The sequence below is a fragment of the Choloepus didactylus genome, chromosome 4, assembly GCF_015220235.1.
Source record: "Choloepus didactylus isolate mChoDid1 chromosome 4, mChoDid1.pri, whole genome shotgun sequence".
NCBI classification, from domain to species: Eukaryota; Metazoa; Chordata; class Mammalia; order Pilosa; family Megalonychidae; genus Choloepus; species Choloepus didactylus.
In genome coordinates this window covers 126,624,361-126,640,981 of record NC_051310.1, presented here as the reverse complement: position 1 = coordinate 126,640,981, position 16,621 = coordinate 126,624,361, and the positions used below count along the sequence as shown (strand labels likewise).

Below are 16,621 nucleotides of genomic sequence, written 5' to 3'. Positions count from 1 at the left end.
CAACATCTGATTTTTTATAAAACCTACAGCTGCTCTAATTAAAGAAAAAAAATTAAAAATACAAAATATCACAGTCATTGGAATTTCCAAGCCTTCTGCCTGCACTATGAATCAGTCCGCATTATTCTGTAATTGTAATGGATTTTGGGTGGGGTGGGGAGTGGGTGATATTGCTTTTCCCCTGCAAAATGCTTTATTAAACTTGATAATTCTCTTTAATTATTCTGGTTAATCGAAATAACTTCTAACTACTTCAGAAAATCAAGTCTACCTTAGAAGGCATAAAATGTGCTGTTTCTAAGATACTGAAAAGAATGAACATGCAGTTCTCATTCAATTTATAACATTCATTGCAAGTGTATCCTGCACTTGATTGTGTTAAGTTCTGAGGTGCAGACAATATAATATTGAAAGAAAAAACTTGGTCCTTTCCTCAAGGAGCCCTCAAAGGGACTCCATAGGGAAGGTAGACGTGTAAGAAATCAAGTTTAGTATGGTGGTTCTAGTGATATCATGTGGTGCTTTAGGAACATAGAAAAAGGGCACTTATAGACAAGAGCAGTCAGAAAGGCTTTCTGGAGGGTTGACAACCCAGCTGAGAACTGATAAGGTGACGGGTGATAATCACACCAATGGGGGTAAAAATAGGAGAGGAAAATCTAGACAGAGGGAACTGCATCTGCAAAGCTTGGGTATGAAAGGGAATGTGTTGCATTTGTGGAAAAGCACAATGTGGTAGAAACAGAATAAGCCTGCCTGAAATTTGGGAAATGAGGATGAAGTAGATAAGGAGGCTGTAATGGTTGGAAGCTTGTTATGTACCCCAGAAAAGATCATGTTCTTAAATTTAATCCATTTAATCCATTCTTGTGGGTGTGGATCAACTGTAAGTATGATCTTTTGGTGGGGAGGATCTTAAGTTGAGAAGCAACAGACCTCATCGAAGGTGGGTCTTAGTCCTCCTACTGGATTAAGGAGTCCTTTATAAGAGGATAAAAGATAGAAAGAAGATGGAGAAAAAAGTCCTGGAGACGCTAAGAGAGAAGGACATGATCAGAAGCTCAGAAAGTCTCTCCGGAGCAGCCAGAAGCTGAACGCAACGAAACCCAGGAGAGAAGAACCAGCACATGCAGCCACGTGCCTTGCCATGTGACAGAGGAGTCCAGGATCGCTGGATGACCTGCTGATGCCTTGATTTGGACATTTTCATGGCCTCAGAACTGTGAGCTTGTAAACTAAAAATCTCTATTGTTAAAAGCCATCCCATTTCTGGTATATTGCATTTCAGCAACGTTAGCAAACTAAAACAGAGGCAAAGATCACACTGGTTAAGGCAGATCTTACACACCAGGCCAAGGAGTTTGGGCTTTATCTGAGGGGAATAAGTAACCACTGAATGGTTTTAAGGAGAGAATTGGTAATTTGAAAAATAGAACTTTGGAATAAATAATCAGCTTCTCAAAGTAAGATGCTAAAGGACAACACTCATTAGATGCAGAGTGTATGGTCTGACATTCTTGTTGAAACCCACTACATCCATTCCCATAGATGTTGTAAAATATGCTTCTGGCTCTGGATCTAGTTTGCCACAGATGCCCCCTTCTCCACTCAGAAACAAGCTTGTGTCCCCAACCAGCACTCTTTATTAGTGCTCATCAACCCCAGAGACTGATGTTGCTATAAAAAGCATGAAGAGAGATTAACTTGGTGTACATTAGGACACAGTGTCAAAGAGGAAGGATTTATGGCATTATCATACTTAAAATATAATGAAATATTAATGAGAAATGTCACTTTTCCTGTTGTGACAGTTTGAATGTATTATGTCCCCCAAAACCCCATTATCTTTGATGTAATCTTGTGTGGGCAGATGTATCAGTGTTGATTAGATTGTAATTCTTTGAGTGTTACCATGAAGATGTGCCCCACCCAACTGTGGGTGATGACTTTGATTGGATAATTTCCATGGAGGTGTTACCTCACACATTCAGGGTGAACGAGCTGAGAAACAGAAGGAACTCAGTGCAGCTGTGAGTGACATTTTGAAGAGGAGCTACAGCCAAGAAGGACACTGAAGAATGCACATAAGCTGAGAGAGGAGCTGAAGCTTACAGAAACGTTTTGGAGACGGCCTTTGAAAACAGACTTTTGCTCCAGAGAAGCTAAGAGAGGACAAATGCCCCAAGAGCAACTGGGAGTCACATTTTGGAGAGAAGCTGAAGCCTAGAGAGGAACGTCCCAGGAGAAAGCCATTTTGAAACTAGAACTCTGGAGCAGACACCAGCCACATGCCTTCCCAACTAATAGAGGTTTTCTGGACACCATTGGCCAACCTCCAGTGAAAGTACCCGATTGTTTATGCATTATCTTGGATACTTTATGGCCTTAAGACTGTAACTGTAAATAAACTCCTTTTATAAAAGCCAATCCATTTCTGGTGTTTTGCATTCTGGCAGCATTAGCAAACTAGAACACCTGTCATAGCCAGGCTTTTGTTTTGCAAGGATTATCCACTAGACCATATAGTGGAAGATTTATGGTATTATGTGTACATGAATGAATGCTGGAGATGTAATTAACAATATTTTGAAAAAATATGTTTTCACAAATTGCTAAAAGATAGATGGGCAAAAAATGTCCACTGTAGATACGTACAATAATTAAAGAGGTGTTTCGAACATGACCAAGGAATGTTTTTTATGCGTAACAATAGAAGCACTCTACCGACATTCTTCCATATTAAATTGGAACACCAACCTTAGCCTCATGTTTACTTTGTAGGAGCTGTTGAAATTCACACACTGTTATACAAGTGCAAACTCAGTTTGAGCCTCAATAAAATAGAAGTGAAGCATTCTCCGGAAGATTGACTATGAAAAGAAGGTAATAAACATAGTAGTTGTGAAAGAGAAAAGGTTTTTTCAAGATAGAAGAGCTTTATACTTATTTAAAACCGGATGGCAAGGAGACAAGGTGGCAAAAGATTAAGATACTGGAACAAGGAAAAGAAATAAGGACATTTATTTTTCTCTGAGACAACATGAAAGAATGAAAGAAAGAAAGTGACACATGAGAATGTAGAGGCAAACAGGTGACAAACAGGCTTTGTTTATTTATACCTTGTCTATTTTCTAAAAGAGCTTGAGGTAGTTTACAAAGGACCCAGGAATGAAAGTTAATAAACAGAAAAAGAAACCAGGGTTTAGAAAGGAAAAAGCAGCAGTCAGGGCAAAGGGGAAATGTGATATATTCCAGTTATCTTTGGCTGCACAACAAACCACATCAAAACTTGAAACATTAACCATAGTTTATTATTATATTTTATAGTTCTGTGGACTGACTCTGGCTCAACTGGGAGGTTCTGGCTCTAGATCACTCATGCAGTTACTTCCAGGCAGTGACTGGTGTTTTAATCATCTGAAGGCCTTGTCTGGTGCTTTGGGCTAGAAGGAATCAGAAAACTGGCCTGGGTCATCTAGGGGTTTGCAGGTGTTTCTGTATCTATGTGTTCTCTAACAGCATAGCAGTTCAGGGTAGCAGACTTTTTTTTTTTTTAATTCAGTCTTATTGAAATATAGTCACATACCATGCAATCATCCACAGTGTACAGTCAATTGTTCACAGTACCATAATACACTTGTGCATTCATCACCACAATCAATTTTTGAACATTTTCATTACTCCAAAAAAATACAAAAAAGATTAAAAATAAAAGTAAGAAAGAATACCCCAAACATCCCATCCCCCCACCACCAATATTATTCATTTAATTTTTGTCCCCATTTTTCTACTCATCTGTCCATATACTGGATAAGGGGAATGGGAGCCATAAGGTTTTCAAAATCACATGATTACACAGTATAAGCTATATAGTTATACAATCATCTTCAAGAATCAAGGTTACTGGGCTGCAGTTCAACAGTTTCCTTCTAGTTATTATAATACACTAAAAACTAAAAAGGGACATCTGTATAATGCAGAAGAATAATCTCCAGAGTGACCTTTCAACTCCATTTGATTACTTCCTTGCTTTTTTTTTCTTTTTTCATGTTGTATTATATTTAATTTTAAAAAAAATTAGAGCAATTGTAGGTTTACAGAAAAATCATGCAGAAAGTACAGAGCTCCCCATATTATGTTTTTTTAATAACTAAATTCAGATTTATTGAGATATATTCACATACCATACAATCATCCATGGTGTACAATCAGCTGTTCACAGTACCACCATATAGTTGTGCATTCATCACCCCAATCTATTTTTGAACATTTTCCTTATGTCAGAAAGAATAAGAATAAAAAAATAAAAGTAAAAATGAACACCCAAATCATCCCTCCCATCCCACCCTATTTTTCATTTAGTTTTTGTCCCCATTTTTCTACTCATCCATCCATACACTGGATATAGGGAGTGTGATCCACAAGGTTTCTGCAGTCACACTGTCACCCCTTGTAAGCTATATTGTTATACAATTGTCTTCAAGAGTCAAGGTTACTGGGTTGGAGTTTGATGGTTTCAGGTATTTACTTCTAGCTATTCCAATACATTAAAGCCTAAAATGGGTTCTCTATATAATATGTAAGAATGTCCACCAGAGTGACCTCTCGACTCCATTTGGAATCTCTTAAGCCACTAAGACTTTATTTTGTTTTATTTCACATCCCCCTTTTGGTCAAGAAGATGTTCTCAATCCCACGATGCCGGGTCCAGATTCCTCCCCAGGAGTCATACCGTGTGTTGCCAGGGAGATTTACACCCCTGGGAGTCAGGTCCCACCTGCCGAGTTGGCTTAGCTAGAGAGAGAGGGGGCCACATCTGAGCAACAAAGAGCCATACAGGAGGAGCCTCTTAGGCACAATTATAATCAGGTTTAGCCTCTCCTTTATAGCAGACTTTTTACATAATGAATCAGGATTCCAAAGGCACAAGCGAAGCTTCTGTTCGGCTCTCTTTGTATCTCTTTATAACCTAGTCTTGGAAATCACTCAACATCACTTCCTTTAGTTTTTACTCTTTTGAGGTGAGTTTCTAAGGCTGACTTATGTAAAAGAAAATGAGAATTGGCCCTCCCTTTTGGCCTTTCGATGGGTTAAATGTCAAACGACTTGTAACATGTTTTAAAATCACCACATGATGTAACATTTTTCTTATTGTCAAAAGGGTAGTAGTGTACGATTGAGCAAGCCTGCATGTGATATTATCAATATTTTGTTTTAGGCAAGGTAAGCAGAAAGATCCTCAAGCATAAGAATAGAGGTAAAAGGAGAGTGAGATTAAAGATAAAGGTGTATGTCTGGAATATCCCTCTTGGGAGCATATAACCCCTGCAAAGTACAGCCTTCCTTCTAAAAGTGTAGTCTGGACCAGCAGCATACACCTCACTTGGGAGCTCTCAGAAATGTGGAATGTTAGGCCCATTCCAGACCTAGTGAATGAGAATTGCATTTTAACAAGACCATAGGTGATTTCAACGTGGAGTAAAAATTGGGGACCACTGATCAAGAAGTCAAATAGAATTGCTAGGTAGTGAAGAGGGACAAATTATTATTGTGTATACACTTAGAGCAGGCCATGTGTATTCATTTATGGGACAATAACAGAATGTGAGAGGGGATAAGGAAAGAAGTAAATAGAGGAGGTCATTTGAGGTTTGAGCTTCCATGCATTCATTGACCAGGATGTCTAGGTTGGGTATTGGATTCTTTGGTGGAATTAAGATGGGAATAACATCTTAATGGGGAGTGGAGTTTTGGAGGAGATTTGAAAACTAAGAAGGTTGGAATGAGACTGGAGAGGTGATAATTGTAGAATGTAGCATGTAGACATGTTTCACTTCTGTCCTTACAACAAGAAAAAAGCTAAGCAAACTGAAAAGCAATGACTTTTCTTAGACTTATCAAAGAATTGGGGTCATAGGGCAAGCCACTACCCCCCCAAATATGGAGAGACAGGCTAAAGCACAGAATCACAGCCAAGAGCTGCTTACTTGGAGCAGAAGTTGCTTGAGCCATAAACTAATAAGAACACTTAGATGGCAATTTTGACAAATTGTTGGAGGATAAGTGTGGACTAGCTTGAGAATGGGAAATTCTTGGGGGCCAAGTCTTAAGGGATTCCCCAACTTTTATCTCCTACAAACCCCACTAGGTTCTCCTTGTGAAGAGCTGAGAAAAATCCCCTCATGTTTTGGGCAGAGGAGGGGAAAAGTAACGCTGAGGAATATACCCAGAGTGTTCTCCATAAAAAGGCCTATCCTCCAAGGGAAATCACTTTACCAGAATTCTATTTAGCAATTAGCCACCTCAAGCCCTTTTATCATTCATGCCTCAACTAAGGGGAGGAAAAAAAAAAAAGGAAAATGAAACTTTTCTGAAGGTTACAGCTCGGGTACTTGAGCCCCCAAAAAGACTAAGATTTAAACATAAGATTATAGAATGGTGCCCCCCCATCCCCAACTTACTACCACATCAACAGGTCTCTAGTATAACAATAGATTACAACTAACAGAGTTGCAAGGGAAACTAGCCGACTAGTGGGAGAATGTGAAGTCCAATCCTGTTATCCAAGCTGCCATTGGCCGCACAGCAGGGGCTGCAGGGGGCACAGCATGTGTGCTGACTGGGTAGACCTTTGACTGGATGAAAGTGAAGATGCAGATGTTTCCTGACCTGTACAGGCCTCAAGACCTACTCCCAGCTGGGCTTCCGGGGCATCTACAAGGGGACGAGCCCCATGCTGATCACCAACATTGCCGAGAACCCTGTCCTCTTCATGTGCCAGCAGGTCATGAGGAAGGTGGTTGGATTGGACAAGCAGACAAAGCTGAGTGACCTGCAGAATGTCATCGCCAGCTCCTCGGCCTCTGCCTTTGCCTCGCTAGTGCTCTGCCCCACTGAGCTCGTAAAGTGCTGCCTGCAGACCACATTCAAGATGGAGACATCAGGAAAGATCACCAAAAGGTCTGTTGTGAAGAGCATCCTCACAAAGGATGGCCCCTTGGGCTTCTACCACAGTCTCTCCAGCACTTTACTTCAAGGAGTATCGGTGGACTATTTCTGCTTCTTCGGTGGCTATGAACTGAGCCAGTAGTTTTTTGCATCAAGGAGATCAAAAGATGAACTAGGCCCTGTCCCTTTGACGTTCAGTGGCAGAGTTGGTGGAATTTGCCTCTGGCTGGTGGTATACCTAGTGGATTGTATCAAATCCAGAATTCAGGTTCTTTCCATGGCTGGAAAACAGGGTTTCTTGGAACCTTTGTGAGTTTCAATGAAAATGAAGGAATAATAGCACTATGTTCTGGACTGAAGCCTACTGTGATCTGCGCATTCCCTGCCAATGGGGCTCTATTTTTGGCCTATGAATACAGCAGGAAGTTGTTGATGAGTCAGTTCCAAGTGCACCAAAGTATCTTCATGAATCTGGCTCCAAGTATACATGTTTAGGGACTACAGTTCATCTCAGGGTTTCACGGCGTTCAAGACGAATGTGCAATTATTTTGGCTTTATGTGAATTTCATGTTTTTGTCTTCCATTCTTCTAAATCTTAAACTTTATGGAAAGACCTCTAATTTACATCATATGATTTCTGCCCATAATTTTACTGAAATAGAGAAGTTGCTGCTTTTATCTTTGGTGGAATATACAGGCTCTGAGAGGTCAACTATAGATATATCAGGGCTTTTGCATAAACTTGTAGAGGTACATGCAGTTTGGTTTTGTGTTGTGTGAAACACACAATTTGGTTCCATGTTTAACCTCAGATATCACAGAAAACAACAGCATTGACCATGTTCTGTGATGATGGTTATACATGATTGCTTAACCCATTTAAGATGTCGGGTTTCTTTTAAAGTCTGCTTAACATGTGCACTATAATAAGCAGTTACAATTTTAAAAAAGTTTTTATGTGGAGTTTGATAATCAAAATATCCATCTAGATTTTTAAGAGGGGAATACACCTGCATACTGGTGTGGCTTCTGTATTCTTGAGTTAAAGTTTTGGGGTAGGCATCCTGAATTTTCCCAAGAAGCTCCACTCTTCCCTCAAAGAGTGCCATTCAATTCCTAAGTGGGATCATTATCCTCACTCTGTATTGTGAGGTGTGGCCTAACAGGTCTTTGGGAAGCAGCACAGCCTTCACCTGTGTCAACTTCCCCTCTTCCCTCTCCAAAACTTCTATTCTGTTTGGGCTTTGGATTGAGGTTGGAAATGAGGGGATGGGCTGTGCTGCCATGCTGGGATGGAGACCCGCTGGCTGACAGCAGCTCTTTGTTTGTGGTTTCCGGGTCCTGGCCTGGACAGGGTTTCTGTCGGCCCATCTAGGTGTCCAGACACCATGGATCACTCACTGTTCTTGCCGCCTCTACCAATCAGACACCCTTCCTGGGAACAGAGTGCCAAAACCTTCAAGAGAAGCCCTTGTTTCCTGTTTAGTTATGGAGTGACAGTACTCGTGGGTGAAGTCCTCTCTTCTCAGACAGGACTAAACAGAACTTAGTGCTTGTGCTAGGCAGTGAGTAATGTCAGTGTTAGCCCATCCTGAAACTCACCTTGAGGTCCTTAACTCTGTGCCATGCTGGAGCTTTCTAAAATTGGGAAGTCAGTGAATTTTAATGGTGATTTTATAGAGGGTGTGAATTTATAAAGTAATGAAACATTAAAAAAAAAAAAAGCAGCAAAGGGGAAAACAAAATAAAACAGGAACACTGGAAGAAACTGAGGGCTCTGGCATCCATAGCTACAGCAAACTTTAAACACAGCTCAGGCCATAGTCATGTTAACGTAAAACCTCACATTAAGGGCTTATTTACCTCAGTTCCTATTCCCCAATACATCACATCCAATTTTCAACAAAAAATTGCAAGGCATGGTAAAAGGTGAGAAAAAAACACAATCTGTAGGGACATCAGAACCAGACTCAGATATGATAAAGATTCTGGAATTGTCAGAGAGCAAATTTAGAATAACTATGATTAATGTGTTAGGGGCTTTAATGGAAAAAGTAGACAACATATAAGAACAGACAGGTAATATAAGCAGAGAGATGGAAACTCTAAGAAAGACTCCAAAGGAAATGCTAGAGAGTAAGAGCACTGTAACAGAAATGCAGAGTGTCTCATCAGTTAGACTGGCCACAGCTGAGGAAACAATCAGTGAACTTGAACTTATGTCAATAGACATTTCCCAAACTGAACCAGCAAAGAGAAAGAAGATTGAAAGAAGCAGAACAGAATATCCATCACAAAAGGTGTAACAAACTTGTAAATGGATTACCAGAAGAAAAAGAAAGAGAGAAAGGAACAGAAGAAATATTTGAAGTGATAATATTTGAGAATTTTCCAAAACCACAGATCCAGGAAACTCAGAGAACACCAAACAGGATAATTACTAAAAAATCTACAGTTTGGCTTATCAAATTCAAACTGTAGAAAAACTGAAGACAAAGATAGAATCTTGAAAGAAGCCAGAGGAGAAAAAATACCTCACTTACAGAGGAGCAAGGATAAGAATTGCATCAGACTTCATGTCAGAAACCATGCAAGAAGGAAGAGAATAGAAAGAAATATTTAGTGTTGAAAGAAAAAAAAAAAGGCCTAACCAAGAATTCCTAGAATTCTATATCCAGCAAAATTATACTTTAAAAGTGAAAAGTAAAATAAAGCCTTCTCTAGACAAACAAAACAATTGAGGAAATTTATTGCCAGTAGACCTGTCTTGCAAGAAATGTTAAAAGGAATTTTTCAAAGAGAAAGTTACGTAAGTAAAAAACTTGGATCTACAGAAAGAAAGAAAGAACATTGGAGAAGGAATAAATGAAGCTAAAATAAAATCTATTATTTTTCCTATGCTTAATTGATATGAGTTAACTGTAAAAGTAATAAAAGAAACAATGTATTGGGTAATTACAGCATATGCATAAGTGAAGTGAATGTCAGTATAACCATAAGGGAAGGGAGGAAGGATTTGGGATTTTCTCTGTTGTAAGGTTAACTGCACTACCCATGAAGCAGTATAGTGCTGTTTAAAAGTGGACTTTGGTTGTAAATGTATATTTCAGGCTCTAAGCTAACCACTAAAAAATATTTAAAAAGAAGTATTCATTTCCCTATTTATATTAGTATGGAATCATAATTTTCTATTTTATTCAATGAGACTATCAGTATTTATTTCAACACATATTTTCCCTGATTTTTCCAATGGGCACTGATATAAGCTGCTTCTGTGTCCTTTTGACATGCTCCCCATCATTTTTTTGAGCACTTCATTACTACTAACATAAAAGGTATTCCAAGTTTCTCTTGTATTTTCCCTGTCCCATTCCTGGAATCAGCCATTTCTTGAAGGAACATTGATTCCTTATAGTTGAGAATGGTATTAGGAAGCCGAGGTCTGGGCACTAAGTGTGCTCACTGATGGAAGTTCACTTCCCCCAGACCCTCTAAAAGGACAGAGCTAGGGAGTATATATATGTGGGCACACATACATACATTGCATCTGTATCTGTTTCATTACAGTATCTCCAGTAATGAATCCATATATACCATGTTAACTCTGGTTTTTTCCCATTTTAAATTTGTAACGTCCTTCTCCAATAGTGGAATACCAGGCTCCCATTATCCCCACTATATTTATTTATTCGATCAGTCTTCAACTGATTCTGTGGATCTCCAATTATGTACCCAAGATCCAATCTGTTTGTATATTGGGAAAGTAGTCCTTACACTGTTTGCAAATATTTTCCCCTGTTTATCATTTTTCTTTAGCTTTGTTTCTGTGCAAAAATTCTATTTATTTATCTTGTGTTTTGGGTTCCTATGTTTTCTTATATTATTTTTATATTTCTTTTTAAAAATTTTGTATGAATTAATACAGTGATCTTTTTGCTCTAAAACCCAACACAGCAATCCATCATTTCCCCTTGATTTTCCCAAAGACTAGCCAGTTGCCTCAACACTATTAAATAATATGTCTTTTTTGGACAATCTTGAAATTCTACCATTTGTAATAATATTTTTATTAATATATATATATAAGTCCCATTGGAATTTGTATTTATTTCTAAATTCTTTATTATTGTATGCCACTCAAATATTTGTCTACTTATGCATCAGAGATCTTGTGTGTTTGTGGATGTGTGTGCTTGTGTGTTTATAAATTAGGCAAGAAACATAGTCAGAGGTGCAATTTTGTCAGATCACTTGGCAAATGTGTAGAAGATTGATTTGAGTACAAAACAAGAGGAAATGACAGAGGCTGTATTTTGTTTATATTTCTATCCCATGAAGACTAGTCCTTAATTCTTTTCTATGACTCTAAGTTTGTCTATTCATTTTTTTTTTTTTACACAAAACAAATCGTACATTTGATTGTTCACAGTACCATTACATAGTGGTACATTCATCACCTGAATCAATCCCTGACACCTTCATTAGCACACACACAAAAATAATAAGAATAATAATTAAAGTGAAAAAGAGCAATTGAAGTAAGAAAGAACACTGGGTACCTTTGTCTGTTTGTTTGTTTGTTTCCTTCCCCTATTTTTCTACTCATCCATCCATAAACTAGACAAAGGGGAGTGTGGTCCTTATGGTTTTCCCAATCCCATTGTCACCCCTCAAAAACTACATTTTTATACAATTGTCTTCGAGATTCATGGGTTCTGGGTTGTAGTTTGATAGTTTCAGGTATCCACCACCAGCTACCCCAATTCTTTAGAACCTAAAAAGGGTTGTCTAAATTGTGCATAGGAGTGCCCACCAGAGTGACCTCTCGGCTCCTTTTGGAATCTCTCTGCCACTGAAGCTTATTTCATTTCCTTTCACATCCCCCTTTTGGTTAAGAAGATGTTCTCCGTCCCACGATGCCAGGTCTACATTCCTCCCCGGGAGTCATATTCCACGTTGCCAGGGAGATTCACTCCCCTGGGTGTCTGATCCCACGTAGTGGGGAGGGCAGTGATTTCACCTTTCAAGTTGGCTTAGCTAGAGAGAGAGGGCCACATCTGAGCAACAAAGAGGCATTCGGGAGGAGGCTCTTAGGCACAATTATAGGGAGGCCTAGCCTCTCCATTGCAGCAACTGTCTTCCCAAGGGTAAAACCTACGGTAGAGGGCTCAACCCATCAAACCACCAGTTCCCTATGTCTGTGGTCATGTTAGCAACCATGGAGGTGGGGTAGGCGAATACCCCTGCATTCTCCACAGGCTCCTCAAGGGGGCACTACATATTTTTTTCCTGGTTTTTTTTTTTAACCTGTTCTTCCTTTTTAAATCAACTGCATGGAAAAAAAAATTAAAAACAAAACAAAACAAAAAAACAAACAAAAAACAAAAAACAAAAACATACAATAAAAGAACATTTCAAAGAGACCATAACAAGGGAGTAAGAAAAAGACAACTAACCTAAGATAACTGCTTTACTTCCAACCTGTTCCTACTTTACCCCAAGGAAGTTACATAATATAGCAACATTTCTGTGAACTTGCTCCTACTATATCCATCAGAAATTAACAGACCATAGTCATTCCTGGGCATCCCCAGAACATTAAATAGCATATCTGTTCTTCTTGGGTCTATTCATTTTTAAATAATGTCTTTTGATGACTAGAAGTTTAAATGTTGATGAAGTCTAACTTATCATTTTTTTCTGTTATGGTTATTACTGTCTGGGTTCTGCCTATGAAATGTTTACTTTTTCCCACACCACATAACAAATATATTCTCCTATATTTTCTTTTAAAGGCTTTCTAATTTTAGTTCATACATTTAGAACAATAATCCATTTCAGATTAACTTTTTGTATGGCATGAGGTTGAGTTGACATTCATTATTTTTTCTCTATGGCTACCCAGCGATTTCAGCACCATCTTACTTTCCCTCCCTATTGCTGGCCACATATGTTAAGCATAGGTCAAAATATTTCTGGTTTTTTTTTTTTTTTTTTTTTTTTTTTGCATGTTGGCTGAATTTTGATTGGATATTTGATATTTAAAATAATGCATAGTAGACACACAGAAGAGTGACTTTTCTTCTATTTGACAGTAAATTTGGCTGAACTCAAATGCTATATTCTGTCTCTCCTCTGGAGTCAGTAGCTGACATTTCTCTCAGATCTTTTAGTTTTCAGCTGCAACTTCCATTTATTTGTTGGTTGGTTTGTTTGTTTGTTTATTAGTTCCTCTGGGAACTCCCCTGGGAATATTAGTTTAATGGTCAGCCAAAAATTCAGGCCAATTTGGAAATGTTACATATTTTAGGACTCATCCCTTATATGGATCCTATGGATCCTTCCATTCCAAACTCTCCCTTAGCTGCTCTCCAAGCCCTGAACTCTGGCCTCTTAAACTACAAACCAGAAAGGCTTTGACTTTCTGCTGCCTTGAGCTACTGTGCAGATTGGAGATTTATCCTCAGGCAAAAGTTGCAAATTCTCCAATCTCACCACGAGTAATGCCTGTTTTTCCAGGGTAGATTCCTGTATTAGTTAGGGTTCTCTAGGGAAATAGAATCAACAAGAGATGTCTATAAATAGAAGATTTTATAAAAGTGTCTCACACAACTGTGAGTATGCACGAGTCCAAATTTCACAGGGCAGGCAGCAAACTGACAACTTCAATTAATGTGTTCAATGAACTCCTCAGAAACGAACTGGCAACTTTGATGAACTCCTCAGGAAATGCTTTGCTGGTTAGCCAAGGAAGAAGTGAAGGTCTTCTATCTGTTTCACTTAAATGTCTTCAACTGATTGGATTAAATCCAGCTGATTGAATTCCCTCATTGTGGAAGACACACCCTTCGTTGATGCAGTCAGTCACAGCTGCACCCAACTGACTGATGATTTAATAAACCAGCCTTCTGGTTCATTAATCAGCCACAAATGTCCTTGCAGTAAGGGTTAGGCCAGTGCTTGCTTGACCAGACATCTGGACACCATAGCCTGGCCAAGTTGACACATGAACCTAAGCATCACAATGCCCATCCAGTTTCTACCTGCTTTTGGTTGCCTTCAAATAGTTTTTCTTCTTAAATATCTTGTTGAAATTAAAAATTTTTTATCTATAGGTAGTCTGGTATCCAAGTCACTTCACCATTATCAGAAGTTAAGAGTCAGTCATTGAATTCTTTTTTGGAGGTTCAGCAAAATTTAGCTCAGTATGAAGTGAGACCTCTACCCTATATCTTACTCAGTTTTATTTTGTAAAGATTTGTTTAGTGCTTTCAAGTTGCCAGGTATTGTTCTATGTTTTTTATAAATATTAAGTCCTTTTCTAACAACCTCTGTGGAAACTGCTATTGTTGTTCCCATTTTACAAATGGGAAAACTGTACTAAAGAGACATTAAGTTATTTGCCTGAGTTCACCCAGCCTGCATATGTTGGGACTGGAATTCAAATCCAGGAAGTTTTGTTTCAGAGAGTTTGGACCCTTAATCTCTGAACTACACTTCCTCCCAAATTTATTTTCACTGAAGATGAACACTGGTGTTGACTGCTGAATGCAGCTTACTATTGTAGCCATATCTCATTCTTCCTCTCTATTAAAAAAACTAGGGGGTTGAGGCAGGCAATTCTGAAGGCCCATCTTCCACCAATCATGCCATAATGCTGCCTTTTATAGACTGTGAGAGTGGAAAAATAGAAGCCTAAATAAAGATATCTGGATTAGAGGGGTAGCTCTACCATTAACTTTATATGTGACTTTGGTAAATCATGTCTCTTATCTCAGCCTCAGTTTACTCATCTGTGAAGTTTACTCCTCCAGAAAGATCAGAAGACAAAAAAAGCGTCATTGACTCATGCATTTCCTCTTTTCTCCACTAGGTGGGGGAAGCGATACCAGACATGGTAAAAGTAGGAATGAAAAAGAACGAAAAGGAACTCCATGATGAGAAGTCAATTTTTATTTTTTTTCTGGGTATATAATACTATTCATGGTAGAAAATGTAGAACACATGCAAAATCATAAAGAATATGAACACATCACTTAAAATATTACTGTTATAAACATTTTTCATTCTTTGCTGCTGTCCTTCATCTGCACCTTCCTCACTGTAGAGATGAGATGCCTGTTTTCCCAACTTTCCCCTTAGAGGGCTGGGGTGGGGCTAGGGGTGGCACATGACCGAGGCTGTGCCACAGGCTGGGATCTGAAGACGAGGAAAAGAAAGCAGGGGGAGAAAAGGCTCCACCTGGTAGGAGGTGCTGCAGCCGAGTGGTGTCACCTCTGGCTTCTGAAGCAGCCGTGTCAGAGGTACTAGGGACGCTGGTCATTGCCCAGGACATTGGGGCTATTGGGGCTTGTAGAGTTTCTTGGATCTGTACATATATGCCTTTCAACAAACTGGGGTGGTTTCTGGAAAATGGCTGTGTTGGTGGGGACTTCACTGGGTCAATGAGGTGATTTTGAACATAGCTCTGGGCTTCCTGAGCTGGTATCTTAAGCCTTTGTGCCCCTGCCATCCTTATGATTTTATGAACTATCTAACATCCTTTTTTAATAAATCCCTTTTTTAGTTTAAATCAACTAGAGTTGTTTTGTTGTTGTTTTTTTCTGCTTGCAACTATGAATCCTGCCTGAAGTGCTCACTTCCAGAGACAACCACTCTTGTTATTTTGGTGAATTTTAAGGGAACTTTTAAAGATTCGATGCCTTTAATTAACTGTTGTGTCTTTATATATACAATATATTCAATATGTATATTGAAGCACAGAAATTCGGTTAATGAGGGAGGAGTATATTCGTGAGTAAAGACCTCTTGGAAAACCCAGATTCCATCACAGAGTCAGCCAGCAACCCTGCTTAGACACAGTGAGCTTTCCAATTATACACTAAATGTCTTTCCACTAAGGCCTCATGTCCTAACAGGCGTTCTTCCTGAACTTTTCCAACCATCTGAATCATCTAGGGGAATTTGTTAAAACCAGAGACATCTTGGGCCCCTTATGAATTTCCTAGATGTAGTTTAAAAGGTTTCCCAGGTGATTTTGATATACATTATGGCAGAAGCACCTCCAGTCCTTTGGATATTTCCACTTGAATGTTCCATTACCCCATTAAACTTAAGAATCTCTCAGATTGAGTCAATCCTTTTTACCCCCCAAATTTTCTTCTCCTGTAGTCTCTCGCTTTTTTAAAAGTGGTGGCTCCCAGACATAGGGGACTGGTGGTTTGATGGGTTGAGCCCTCTACCACAGGTTTTACCCTTGGGAAGACGGTTGCTGCAAAGGAGAGGCTAGGCCTCCCTATGGTTGTGCCTAAGAGCCTCCTCCCGAATGCCTCTTTGTTGCTCAGAGTGGCCCTCTCTCTCTGGCTAAGCCAACTTGAAAGGTGAAATCACTGCCCTCCCCCCTACGTGGGATCAGACACCCAGGGGAGTGAATCTCCCTGGCAACGTGGAATACGACTCCCGGGGAGGAATGTAGACCCGGCATCGTGGGACGGAGAACATCTTCTTGACCAAAAGGGGGATGTGAAAGGAAATGAAATAAGCTTCAGTGGCAGAGAGATTCCAAAAGGAGCCGAGAGGTCACTCTGGTGGGCACTCTTACGCACACTTTAGACAACCCTTTTTAGGTTCTAAAGAATTGGGGTAGCTGGTGGTGGATACCTGAAACTATCA

The 16,621-nt window shown here is 39.3% G+C and overlaps 1 pseudogene; it reads left to right on the top strand.

Moving 5' to 3' along the window:
* LOC119532789 overlaps window positions 1-7,443 on the top strand; it is a 30,342-nt pseudogene extending 22,899 nt beyond the window's left edge.
* The last annotated feature ends 9,178 nt before the right edge of the window (window positions 7,444-16,621 follow it).